Below are 13,929 nucleotides of genomic sequence, written 5' to 3' on the forward strand. Positions count from 1 at the left end.
GGCAGTGAACAGAAAGACTCCCCGGGGTTTCAGTGGGCTTTGGCTCAGGCCACGGAGCAGCTGCCAGTGGGGCATTTGAGCATTGGTGGGTGGGGGGGGGGCAGAGTTGCGGGGGTGGGAGGGGAGTGTCTGCTGGGCGGTTCAGTTCAGCAGCATCACTCGATCAAAGTTGTCCCTCTCCCAAGCCAGTCCCTTGACACCCCCACCCCACCGAATAAAGCGTCCAGTGGTGGGCAGATTAATCAGCATTGTGTCTTTTTTTCTATTCCTTTGTGTTCTTCCCACACAGAGTGGAGCCACCCTGCCCCTGCCCCAGATGCCCCCATCTCCAGCCCCCGACCCTGGCCCTCCCAACCAGGTCTCCATCTCCACCCCCAAGCCCCATTCCTGCTCCTGTCCCACCCGTCCAGGCCCCGATCCCACCCCCTGGCCGACAGGCCTGGCCCCCCATCCCAGCCGGTGCCCCACAGTCTCCCGCCCTGTTCCCTGTGTCCGCCAGAGCTCCTGGGGGAGCAGAAGGGAAAGTCATTAGAGGGATTCCTGCAGTAACGCGCCAGGCGGCCCGTGGCAACCGTGCTGGGAACGTCTGCAGCTCAGAGGTGGGTGGGCTGGAATGTCCCCCTGGAGTGGAAGGCGCCCGGTTGCACTGGGGTTTCCCAGCTGTGGCGGAGGGGGGGGCTGCTACAGAAAGCTGTCTGGCTTTCCATGGGCCTGTCGCAAAATCTGTTCATGCCCTGCCCACATGGAGCCAGGGGACTCAGCCAGGACTACCCCCATCCTAACACATGCCTGCCCCCAGCAGGGGCCCTTACCCCCGTCCTCCCCCGACTCCCACAGCGCCCCTACCCCTCTTCCTCCAATACACCCCCTCCCCTATCTTACCCTGCCCCCAAACACACTCCCTGCCCCCACCATCCCCTGGCTGTCCCCGTTCACACTGGAAACGCCCCCAACAATGGAGCAGGTCTGGTGCCTAACGGAAAGGTTCTCTGCACAGCTCCACATGGCCTGGGGACTTTCCTGAAGCTCCACCCACAGTCCCCAGGCTCTACCCACCATCCTAGGGTGGCTGGATATTTTTGCCAAAATTATTGCCTGTGAAATAGTCAGCAACGGTGACATTTAAACTGTCACCATTAGGCTCCAGAGTCAACACCCCACGGAGATGAAAGGGACAGTCCAGGCCTGTCCATCTTTAGACTCAGCAGGGCTTAGCTGCCACATGCTCCGAAGGTCCAGGTAGGGGGATGAGGCAGGGTTTTCAGTCATAATGGCTAGAAAAATGTCAGCCTTAAGTTGTCCAAAGTGGCCCCTGTTTCTGGGTGCCTTTGTGTGCCAGGGGCCTGAACGTTTCCATCGCAGGTACCCATGAGACCACCAGGATGAATTCCCCCCAGCATGGGACCTTTGCCTTGTGCTAGTGTCTTTTGTAACAGATGCTTGGAGGACTCCAGAAATGGGGTGCAGATGAACTCCTCCCCCCATAGCAATCATGGAGTGGTGTCAGGGGACCCCTGGCCGGCGTCTAATCCAGCCATCTTCATCCTATCGCCAACTCCAGATGCTCAGACTCATGAGCCAGGTCCCCGGAATCGTGAGATCTTTAAAAACCAGGCACTTTTTAACAATAATAAATGCCAGGTTCTTTGCATTGCCCTTCTGGCTCCCTGAGCCTTGAGGGTCACGCTCAGGGTCAACCTGATCAGGAGATTGGGGTCAGGAAGGAATTGTCTCCCAGGCCAGATTGGCTGGGCCCTTGGGGGTTTTCACCTTCCCCTGCCGTATGGGGCACAGATCAGCATCTGGGATCACCCAGGCAGATCAATTCCCTGCCATTGCGGAGGCCTCCCTCGGGCACCGGTGGCACCTCGGTCTCTCCTGCTCTTTATCCGTATCTGCAGCACACACCACTGTAGTCTCCAGGAGACTGAAATGCTTTGGTCTAACTAACGTTACTGGGCTCAATACAGGGGTAACTGGGTGTGCCGTACAGGAGGTCAGACTCTGATGTCCCTTCTGACTTCAGACTCTATCAAGTGAAACCCTCGAATGGGATTTTCCAGCTTTTCCCCACAACAGTAAAGCCTACGGGATGTTTGGTGTAGGGCTGGGGCGTTAAGCACATGGGGAGCTTCTCACATGACTCCAGAAGCTGGGGATTTGAGCACAGCCCCAAATATCACGAGACTCATGATGAAACTCATTATTCGAGCCAAGGACACTGGTGAGTGTGTGTGTGTGTGTGTGTGATCTCCATGACAGTGGTAGGAGGAAAATGATAAAAAGTGTGTTAAGTTATACACACCCATCCCTCCCTCCCAATACGTCCATTCCCTGCCCTCAAGTGCCAAATCCATCCCTGATAACAACCAACATCCATTAGGTCAGCTATAGCAGGGGAACCAGTCAGCTCAGTTACAGCAAGGCTGGACTCCTGGGTTCCATCGCCCGCCCGGCTCATTGCTTGGTCGTCATTCCCCTCTCCCTGTGCCTCAGTTTCCCTCTCTCTTAGGCACTTAGCTAGCTCCCACTACCATTGTTTCTGAGCATCTCAAATGTATTTGCCCTCACAGCCACCCCGGGAGGGAGGACAGTGCTGTTATCCCCACTGGGGAACTGAGATGAGGCCAGGGGCAAGGTGGCCAGGACTTCCCCGTGCCTAACACACCATGACCCCCACCAGCCAGGGGGAATTAGGTGCCTCCATAGCTTTGAAGTTGTGGGCCTCAGTGACTTGCCCAAGGTCACACGCCGGTAATATGCCCCCTAGCTCTTATCACCAGCGGATCTCAAAGCACTTCAGCACCACTGTCCCCATTTTACAGATGGGGAAACTGAGGCCCAAGGTCACGCAACAGCACTGGAAATAGAATCCAGGTGGGCTGAGTCCCCAGGCCAGGGCTCAAGCCACTAGGCAATGCTGCCTGCAGCACAGCCGGGCCTCCAACCCAGGTCTCCAGCGTCCCAAGCTGGTTCCCTCACCACCCACCCTATTCCAGCGATGCCCGCAAGGCCAGCCTAGCACAGGGCTTGCTTAACACCGTGCCCCATTTCTGGCTGAGGCCCATGTGCATGCGGGTGGCAGGGGCTAGCTGCCCTGAGTGGCCCCCCTCTCCTCCCCTACCTGTTCGGCCCCTTAAGTTCAGCAACCTGGCCTTTGTGGACCAGCTACCTGCTCTTCTCTTCAAGCCCTGGCTGCACATTCCTTTGTGTTTTCGCTTTGCTTCGCCCTTCGGCAGAGGTCCCCCATCCCCCCAGCCCAGCTGCAGTGGGTTTATCTAATGCTGCGGCTAATTTATGTGTAAAACAAATGCCTTCCAACGGCAACTTATCTATTTTAGCACCTAGCATTAAACCTCTCCCAGGGGAGGAATCGTAACCCTCCCCCTCCCTCCCCCCCCCGCCCCAGGCCCATCTCAGCTTTCCCCTCCACCTGGGGCCCAGCAGCCTGCCATTGCTCCGTCCCCGCTGCCAGAAGGCAGACCCCGCGTGCCCGTGGCCGGTGGCGTTATCAGCTGTGTCCGTCTAAAGGACGGCTGCCTTGTCACCACGGCGGGAAAGCAGCGCAGGGAGGGCCGGGGGAGACGGGGCGCCATAAAGCCGGGGATCGTTCAAAGAGGCAGGAGACAGGGAGAGCGAAAGATGCGGGGGAAGGTGTGTACATGGATGCACACACAGAGGCGTGGGCAAAGCACAGACGCACACGTACACAACACACACAGAGGTCTGGGCATAGCACTCCCACACACACACACACAGAGGGGCATGGTCACGTGCCAAAGAGCCAGACAACATGCTGCCAATACCGCCTGTCCAGCCCCGAAGTGGCCATGGCCGCGGGCGAAGGTGCCAGCCGGCAGAGCCGGCTCCGGGGAGCTGTTTAACATTCATCATGCGCGCGCCGGCCAGAAAAGTCCGGGCGCTTTTGACTTGCTCTTCGCGTCCCTGAGCTGCTCGCTGGTTTTAAGGCCCTGGAAAGGCTGGATCGAGGCAGGGATGGAACGCACACACTGCACACAACACACCCACCCTCCACACAACACACAGACACATTGCACACAACACACACACACACTGCACACAGCAGCCATACATTGCTCACAACACACACACTCTTCACACAGCAAAGACACTGCACACAACACACCCACCGCACAACACACACAACACACAACACACCCACCCACTGCACAGCACACAACACAACACACACACACACCCCGCACAGCACAACACATACACACACACTGCATACAACACACTCACCCACCACACAACACAAACACACACACACACCGCACAGCACAACACAAACACACGGCACACAACACACTCACCCACCGCACAACACACAACACACCCACCCACTGCACAGCACATACACACACACAGCATACCACACACACACACACACTGCACACAACATCCACTCACCGCACACGACACAACGTACAAGGGCGCACACAACACACACACACACACACCTATACATACATACTGGTATACACACTACTTTCCCACCACTACACACACACATGTAGCAGTATACACGCCACACACACATACTGGTATACATCCCCCTTTCTTATTGGTATACACACCACACGGCTACCAATATACACACATCACATAAACCACATACACATATATCACACACACTGCACAACTCCACACACACACACACACAAACACACACACACTCTCCCCACCCCCCATACACACCCCAACACACACGCACACCCCACAGGTGCACACACTCCCCAGACGCACACACCTCCCCCATGCACAGGACATTACACACACCTAGACACATCCACACAGAGTGCGAGCGTTTTGTGGGATGGCGTCAAGTAAATCACTGCCAGGACCCATTTGCTGGCTCGAGTAATGAGCCCTCACGCCTGAGACTCTCCAGCACCTTGTGAGATTGACACCATTAAGACCATCTTGCAGGAGGTGAAACTGAGGCACAGCAAGTATCTGGCCCAAGGTCACACAGTGAATCAGGGGTAGAACCAGGAGCAGAACCCAGGCGTCCTGCCTCTCTGGCTCCTGTCCTCGCCAGCAGGCGACACTCCCGCTGTGACAAACCCACCCGAAACTATTAACCCTGGCATGCCCCACAGGGGGGATGGGAAGGGTTGGACTTTCCTTCCACCCGCCACAGGGACTTCGAGCCGGAGCCGCCTGCATGTTGCTTTCCCTGCTGTGTATTTTCCCCCTGGCTCGGAGGAAGGGGAGAAAAGAAGGTCATTGCATTAAAAAAAACACACACACAAAAACTTTTCTCTGTGCAGTGGCAGTAATAATCCAGAGACCCTGAAAAGCAGCAGCAAAGGGCGGGCGATTTGGAGAGAGGGGGGCGAACCGGCGAGTTAAGTTTCATTTAGCCGGGTGGGTGAGCAGCAGAGAGGACGGCAGAGAAGGGGGGGGGCGCAGGGAAAGAAATGAAAAATAGGAAGGGAGAAAGAATGACTTCTCACATATGGGCTCCTTCAGCGTCCTGAAAAATGTCTCCAGGAGAGGAGGAGAACCCTGCGTGAAGGGCAGTGACTCTCTGGAATCTCCTTTCTGGTGTAGTTTTGCTTAACTCTATACTCATTGTATCAAAGAGCTAGCAATGGGACAGGCCGTAAAGATGAGTTATGGGCCCGAGACAGGCAGAAATATAACATCATGGAAATGCTAATGACTCCGCGCTCCCTTTCTTTATGGCGGGTGGAATACAGACTTCAATCATAAAAACAATCTTCCAACATTTTAATGGGCTCCATCATGCTCTCGCTTGTCCGTATATTTGAAAGATAAATCAAGGCCCCCGGTTGGAATGAATTTCCCGTCAAACTCTGCTACTCGTTGGAAATTGATTGGCTTTAAGTCTGGATAGTTTGCGCAGTCGAGTTGGGGCTGCGGAATAAGGCCGGTGGGGGTGGGGAGGATGAGTGCGGGGCTGGGGGAGGGCGGTGAGGCAGGAGGATTGCAACCCCCCGGCGTCGGTAGCTTTTGGAGGAGGACGGCGGGGTGGCTGGTGATGGAGGGTTCGATTTGAAGTCCACTGGGCCAACTTGGTCGCTGGCGCGCCAGATGCTTTGTGGGCATTAATGAATTTGGCTTGCCTGTGATGTAGCCTATGAGCAGGGAAACTGAGGCAGAGCACGGCACACAAACACACCCACCCACCGCCTCTTCACCACAGTCTCGTATTCTGGGGCACAAAACACAAAGCTCCTAAGCAGCCTGCCCAAGGTCGTACAGCGAGTCGGTGGAAGGGCAGGGGAGAGAACCCAGGAGTCCTGACCCTTTCCTTAGCCCCGACAATTGCAACCCGCAGGATGGAAATGTAGGAGGCTGGTTGCTCTGGCAACGCGCTCTCTGACTGTCTGATCTCGCCAGGGGCTGCAGGGTGGGGGTAGCAATTCACATACCTTGGGCTTGCAGTTGAAAGCAGCCGTGCAGCAGGAACAGCCTGCAGGAACTGGGGACCTGCAGAGAGGTCTGTAGGCCGGAGTCCTGCTGTAGCACTGAGCTGGGTAACACCTGCTTAAATGGGGCAGTTCTGACGGGTAGAAGGCACCTCGGACAGGCCAGGTGCTGGGATGCACCCATTGCAGCAGGGAACAAAGCAGCCACAGGGGAGTCCACAGGACCCCATAAGCATCCACTTGCCATATTCGGCCCCAGTCATCACCACGGACCTTCTGTTCCAGATGCACCAGCCTCCACGCCCTTTGATTTGCCATCAGTAGGGTTTTTAATGCCCTGCAGGCTGCCACCACTAGAGGGCGACATGACCACACACACACTCACCCACTTAGACCTGGTGTTTCCTCCAGCAGAGGGCAGCACATGCTCCCCTAAGCCCAGCCCAGTTCCGCACAGGAGACGTGAGCCTTGCTGCAAGCGAGACATCCACCTTGCTGAATCACGGGGGGCCTTAGCGAGTACTTTACAGAGGTGCCAAGGGCCAGGATAGGGGCAACGACAAAGGGTCCCAGAGAATCCTTCTCCCAGAGGGCACATGCAGGCTGCCGGGGAGAAGCGTGGCTGAATGGGTGTGGCTGGGGCCACTGCTGCTCTCAGGGGAATGGCGGGTTCTGCTGGAGCAGAACGGAGAGGCTGTGAAGTCACAGCAGTGCCAAGTCTGCCCTATGCAGCCAGCCGCCCCCTGCACAGCCAGCCCCATGGGGGTCCACAACTCCTAGGAGTCCACAATGCGCCTGGCTCCCCCGCACAGCCCCAGGCTGGGTGACTCTAAAGGGGCTGCTGGACCCAGAGCACCCCCGGTACAGTCCCAGTTGTAAAGATCGGGGGGCTGGGGTGCAGACTGACTAAGCAATTCACCCAGGTAGCCTGTGGCAGAGAAGAAAATTAGACCCAGCTCTCCCAAGTCCCAGGCTAGCGCGGTAACCACTGGGCTATCCTTCCCCCGCACCTTAGCAGAGACAATCCTGTTATACCAAGATCCGTCTACTACACAAGCTAGTCAAAAAAATTCCGTCAAAACACTTTTTCTAAGGAAAATTGGGGCTTTTAAATTAAACAAAAATTTTCACAGAAAGCATCTGCTTTCTCCTCAGATATTTTTGGTGGGTTCTTTTGGTCAGGAAACAAAAATTTCAGTTTTCCAATGAGAAGCCGAAATTTTCCATTAAAAAAACTCCTCTTATTTTCCCAAAAGCTTGACCAGCAGGCAGCGTGGTCCAGTGGCTAGAACTGGGACTCTGGATTCTGTTCCCAGCTCAGTCACTTGGGCAAGTCATTTCCCTGTGCCTCGGTTTCCCCAGCTGTAAAATGAGGATAATGATCTTGAGCGCCTTTCTAAAGTGTTTTGACATCTACAGCTAAAAAGCACTAATAGGAACCAGGTATCATTATGACCTAGGTACTTAAACAGTGTTGCCAACTCACATGAATTCACTGAAAATCTCCCAGTATTTGGTGTTTTTCTTAAATTCCTAGCTCCTGGAGTCATGTGAGAATCTCAGCTTTCATTTTTAAAGAAGAGGCACATTTTTATCCTGGGTGGTTGCAGAGAAAAGCCTGCAGATGTGATCCCAACGGGTAAAAAAGGAGAAGGCAAATAAAACAGACCCCTTCCAACAATCCCATGATGTTCTATCTGGATCTTGTGATTTTTTTTTAACACTCAGGGGTGACAAAACCATCGGTGTGGCCCTGCTCTCTCACCACCTTACTGTCATGCTGGATTTTAGCCTCCAGACACCACCAGCAGGTAGGAAAGGATCAATCCCATTTTACAGATGAGGAAACTGAGGCAAAGGACAGCTTAAGTGACTTCCCCCAAGGTCAGTGGCTAAGCAAGGACTTGAATCTGCATCTTGTGGGTATTAGTACAGCACCCGATCTGCTGGACCATGCCTTCTGACAGGCCCTGTGTAAACACATAGTAAGAAGACAGCTCCCAGCTAATCCCAGCTACCTCTCCCTAGCTGCCCAATTTCCCAGCTTCCCCCAGCATTGGTGAGGCAGCTGAGTCTGTGAGGCTTCAGGGACACCGGGGTCTCTTTGCCACCAGCTCTGGGGTCAGCATTTAACAAACTGAGATGCCAGGGAGTTCTTCATTTCCACACTGGATTTGGTGACAACCTTGAAAGGCCAGTGAATCTGTCCCAGGAAATCATCCAGGGGGAACCTGCCAGCCCCGCCCGGGGTACATGGACTTGATTCACCCTAAGCGTGTCCTGGCTCCCTCTAGCAGCCACATATAAGGGTATGTGCTACCAGCTCACAGAACCCCTGCTTCCTCCCCAGTGGGAGACGCTGGCACAGAAGTTCCTGGGTTTCTAGCCCCACTGATCCCACCTTTGGGTGGATACCTGGGAGTGATTTGGCTTTGTCTAGTGTGGGATGTCCGGCCTGCAGCCCAGGAAGCAATCCTAGCGCACAGGTTCTCTTTCTCTTTCAGGCACCCCCCTCCAGTTTCTGACACCGCCACCCACACACCCACCTTGCCCTGTGGCACAGCTCCGGTCTGGCACCCCCTCAGTGGAAATTCGAGTCTTCAGTCCCCTAAGAACAAACTTGGAAAGTTTAGATTCTTATCAGTAAATGGCCGTCAACGTCGATTTTGCCAGACACACACAAACCGACAAAACCCATTTCCATCAGTAATCATCAAACCGTACAGCTAGGCAAAGTAAGACAAATGCTGCCTGAGAACACAGTCGAGTTTGATTTAAGGGTATTTACTCGGTATATTTTGACATGTGATGTTGACAATTTGCGTTTTAATGGTTATAAAGCTTTAGCCTTTTGAATCTCAGCGTCTACTGTCATTCAATAATTGTTGTCTACCTCCCTCCCCATTGTCTAACCCCCCCTCATAATTTCCTGCAACTGTGAAAATTTAAATTGATAAGAAATAAAAAATGCTTAAAAATAAACATTGATAGTATATGGTGAAACTAGAACAAAATAAAATTGAAATCTGCCCAGCCCACCTTTGCAGCACTATTAAGGCAGCAATAACTTGCTGTCAAGCCACGTGCACCATTGATATTTACACACTGCAAAGTCAGCCTGTGGAACTCACAGCCACAAGATCTCACCGGGCCAAGAGCCTGCCAGGGTCAGAGGAGTATCAGAGATGTCTATGAGAAATAAGAGCATCCAGGGTCACACCTGTGAGCTTCGAAGGGATTAAAACTCTCCAGCAGGAGGGCAGGAGCCAACCTCTAATGGATGGGGGTTGGGAGGAACTTCCCCCAGGGAAGCTTGTTCCATCATTGTCCGCTGGGGCGAGCCTTCCATCATCCTGTGACGCTGCCGGTACTCGCCAGAAACAGAGGACGGGTTGCCCCCTAGACAAGACTCTAGCCTAGGTCTCAGGACACCCCAGTTCAATTTGCTTCTATGCCACAGGCTCCCTGTGTGACCGTGGGCAAGTCACGTGGTCTAGCTGGGCCTCAGCTGTCCAATCTGTGCAATGGAGATAAGCCTTTCAGGGGGGCTGTGAGGGTAAATGCGGTGAGGATACTACGGTAATGAGGCCCAGATACATGCCTGTGCTAGATAGAGGGACTCCTGGTCTGACCCAGTCTGGCGCCCCTATGCTGGGGTACGTCCTCACCCTGCATCTGGGCTGCTTCTCCAAGGGGCTTGTAGGAACATATGTCAACTGGGGTCAAATTCCTTTCTCTGTGCCTGCCCCTCACCCCCCCCCCCCGGATCCTGGGCAGCTGCATCCTATTAGCTGAGGGCTCCTCCCACCACAGCTCTGCCAACGCCTCTCATTCCCTAGCCACAGCCCCTCCTGCTACCCCAGCCCTGGGTGTCTTGCGTAATCAAGTCAGACACTGTAGTGGGTTTTTTCATGTGCACGTACATGGTGCCGGCCCATGAATCTTATTCGAATGGTTATTCACGTCCTTTCTGAAAGCGCTGGGTAATGCTGATGTTAAACAGCGGCTGTGTCCCACCCCAGAGGGAGCTGCTTTTCAGTGGTCAGGAAAGTGTAACGTTTATCTCCTTCCCTTCCCGCACAGGGGAGCTCAATGTGCACACACAGAGCCTTGGGAGAAAGGTGCAACTGGACATTATGTATTAGCATGACCGAGGGTACCGGAAGAAAAGACCTGTCACAGCCCCAAGTCTCAGAGCCCAGGCCAGTTGGCTCAGGCTCGTGGAGCTGTAAATAGTAGTGTAGACGTTCAGGCTCGGAAACACAGAAAAGCAGGAGGGTTTCAAAGGCCAGGCGCCACCCTGAGCCCAGGCAGCCGCTTGGCTATTTCTAGCCCCCCAGCCCAAGTCAGTTGCCCCAGGCTCTGAGACAGAGTGCCACAGGTTTTCTTTGCAGAGCCAAGATACCCCCGAGACCCCAGCTGCCGTCAGGGCCCCGTTGCAGGCAGGCACAGCACGGACACAGGGCGAGAGGCAAACCCTGCCCCAAAGAGCTCACTGTCCAAATAGCCAGTGCCTGGGAGATGCACAGAGAAGGGGAAGATGACATGGGCAGAGCCAGGAGTGGAACCCACATCTCCTGAGTCCCACCCCCTACCCCCTACAGCACTCTGCCAACACAGTCACCACACAGACCAGCTGAACCCCAGCTCGGCAACCGTCTCCCCTCGTCCTATCCCCAGTAACACTGTGGCAGGCTCCAAGCTAGAGGACCAACCAACCTTCCAAGAGCACCACGCCACAGCTGGCTGACAGACCTCCAGGCTCCGCACAGCCTGCGAAGGCTGAGTTATGGGCTCAGAGAGAGCTGGAGCGTATGTTGGTTGCGGGCGCCGTTCACGTGCAGCGCTGGAGCGTTTCAAAACAATATGCAGGCATTTAAATTTTAATGCAAGCGAGCTGCTTATTGTTATGTTAATTTCCTGATGATTTAAAGGAAACATTTCCCAAGGAGGCACCAATCAGTCACCCCTCGGCTCCGGCTTTAATATTTGTAACGGAAGATGATGAGGGGCTAGTTTCTGTTTCCACTGATAAAGGGGGGGAAAAAGAAGGAATTAAATTATGAGCATTGGAGAAAAACATTATGAATCACAGATCTGAACCGTCGCTGTATTAGGGAAACAGTAAATCTCTCTGGCAAAAGGCATGTTTCGGAGCTGGCTCTCGACAGGCTACTAGGGAATAAATCTGGGTGGCTCCTTTGCATCCCGCTTCTCTTTGCGAGTCAATTAATCTAGTAATTGGATTTGAAAAGATGTCAAGAGATTATGGGAGACAGATAGATAGAGAGGGGGATGGGGGTGGAGGGCAGTCCCTTCCCTGGTTCCAGGATCCGAACCGGGATTTAGGGAGGCCTCAAGTGGTGGCTGTGTGAATTAGTCTGGGGGCTAGACAAGGGTAGCGCAGGGTCTGGCCCTGTCTAGCAGCCTCCAACAGACAGCTGAATTTTGATCACACCTGCGTCCTGTCATTCCTGGGCTGCGGGTGGCTGGGTGGAAAAATAGGCCCAGCTCCCAGCTTCTGGAGCAGTTTGGACCGAGGTCAGAACTTTGGGGTTGTTCCCGACCTGCCAAACCGAGACCCAGACCCCTTCGGTTTGGTTTAGGTTTTTTTTCCTGGATCTGGACTTTGCAATTTGGTCCCATCTCTACCAGCTGGCGAGACTGGAGGATGGGAGCAGGAGGCGATGAATCCACCCAGGCATGCAAAGCAGTTCTGCCCCTTTCCGGGTCAATGCCCCACAAGCACAGTGCACCAGGTGCCTGACAAAGCCATTGGCTTGGGGGTTTAACAGACACAAAAGTATCTGCCAAGCCATCTCCTTCTTCCATGGGGTGGGCACACAGTGGGTGGAGCTGGCACACTGGCATACCGGGTTGGGGAAGCAAGGCAACCGGAGGAGTCTAGGGCCTGGGCATTACTGCCATGAGACTTATGGGTCCCATGCAACCATGCTGGTTCCAACAGACCCACTTTGCCATCATCACACTCACCCTGCAGAGCATTCTGGGACTCCTGGAGCACCTGTCCCACAGTGCCCCACAAGCAGGGGCTTTTGGGTAGTTTCCAAATGCAGAGCAGTGCATTGTGGGACAGAGTCAGGCGAACCATGGAAGTGTCAAAACCCCCTGCTAGCAGCAGCGATTCATCCAGATCCCTGGAGGCAGGCGCTCCAGCCAATGCTCGCCAAGGGCCCCGGAGTGCAGTGTGTTCACAGCAAGGGCTGCACGCTCTGGCATTCATCCATTGCATCACAATCCCTTTGCCTCTAGTATAGACAGGGCCGTGTCTCGATGGGACCTTTAAACAGCGGCTGCTTCTCAGCCCAGCGGCGTGCAAAACCCAGCGCTATCCATGGGCACAGAGGGCCATTGTAGCAAGTGTAGACACTAGGCACTTAGGCGGACCCCCTACCGGCTTCATTCAATTACACTTTTCATGCATACTTGGATTCAATCCATAAAACAGAGCCCTGGGTTTTGCACAGTGCAGGGAAGTGCTGTAATTAAACCAAAGGAGGAAATATACTGTATTCCTGGGCTCCGGGAGCCGCAGATTGAGCTGCTCCTTTGCCCCAGATCCAGAAATCAGATGTTACTGCTGCTGATCCATGATAAGTCATTCCCTATATTGTCAGCAGCGTGGGAAGTGGCACCGGAAGCTGGGAACGTGCTTGGGTTAAAGCCTGGCAAAGTTATAAGCAACAGAAGGTCGCCTGACACTTTGCATTCTAAGCCCCTGTCTTCCACTGCTTATTATAACCTTGTCAGAATGTTATCCATTCCAGCTGAAATTTCCCACGCATGCTCTCAGCCTCAGGCTGAATGTTTGGGGAAAGTTTTGGCCAAAACAGTTCAGCTGTTGTTGAGAACGAGATTATGGAAAAATAGGCAGTTTGGCCAACGTTGGAGCAAAGAGTGGAAATCTGGCCAGGGGCTAGCTCTGGGGTCAAGTGCCTTTTTTTGTCCCTGTGAAAATCCACCCTGGTTTGCCCAAGCTATGAGGCTTTGAACGTCACCATTTGTACATGCGCATTAAAAGCCTGCTGCTAAATTCCCTGAACAGGCCCCCTACAGAGCTCCCCACAAGACTGGGTCATGGCAAACAGCACTTATTATTGCACCAAACCTTCCCCCTCACCTCCCAGGAGGCAAGCAAGCCTAATTCCCTACATCACAGAGATGGGGTAAAGGAGAGGATGCCCAGGGTCAGAGCTTGAAACAGAAGCCAGGTCATAGATCTAGCAGCCCTAACCTTCATCTACGTACCCACACTGATTTTCAGAGCGATTGTGGCAAAGCTATGTTCCTGGCCGCACCGTTCATACAGCCTGCTCTAGTTCAGAGCCACCTTTCCTGATTTCCGGCATGCCTCTGCCGTCTAGCAGCAAGGTGCAAAGAGGTTAACAACCTACTACCTCTATCTGTTACGCTCCTTCAGCTCAAGCAGACCGGATGGTTTGGGGCTCCAGCCAGGGGGTCAGTATGGCTCCACGCAGGCCAATAA

The sequence above is a fragment of the Eretmochelys imbricata genome, chromosome 20, assembly GCF_965152235.1.
Source record: "Eretmochelys imbricata isolate rEreImb1 chromosome 20, rEreImb1.hap1, whole genome shotgun sequence".
NCBI lineage: Eukaryota > Metazoa > Chordata > Testudines > Cheloniidae > Eretmochelys > Eretmochelys imbricata.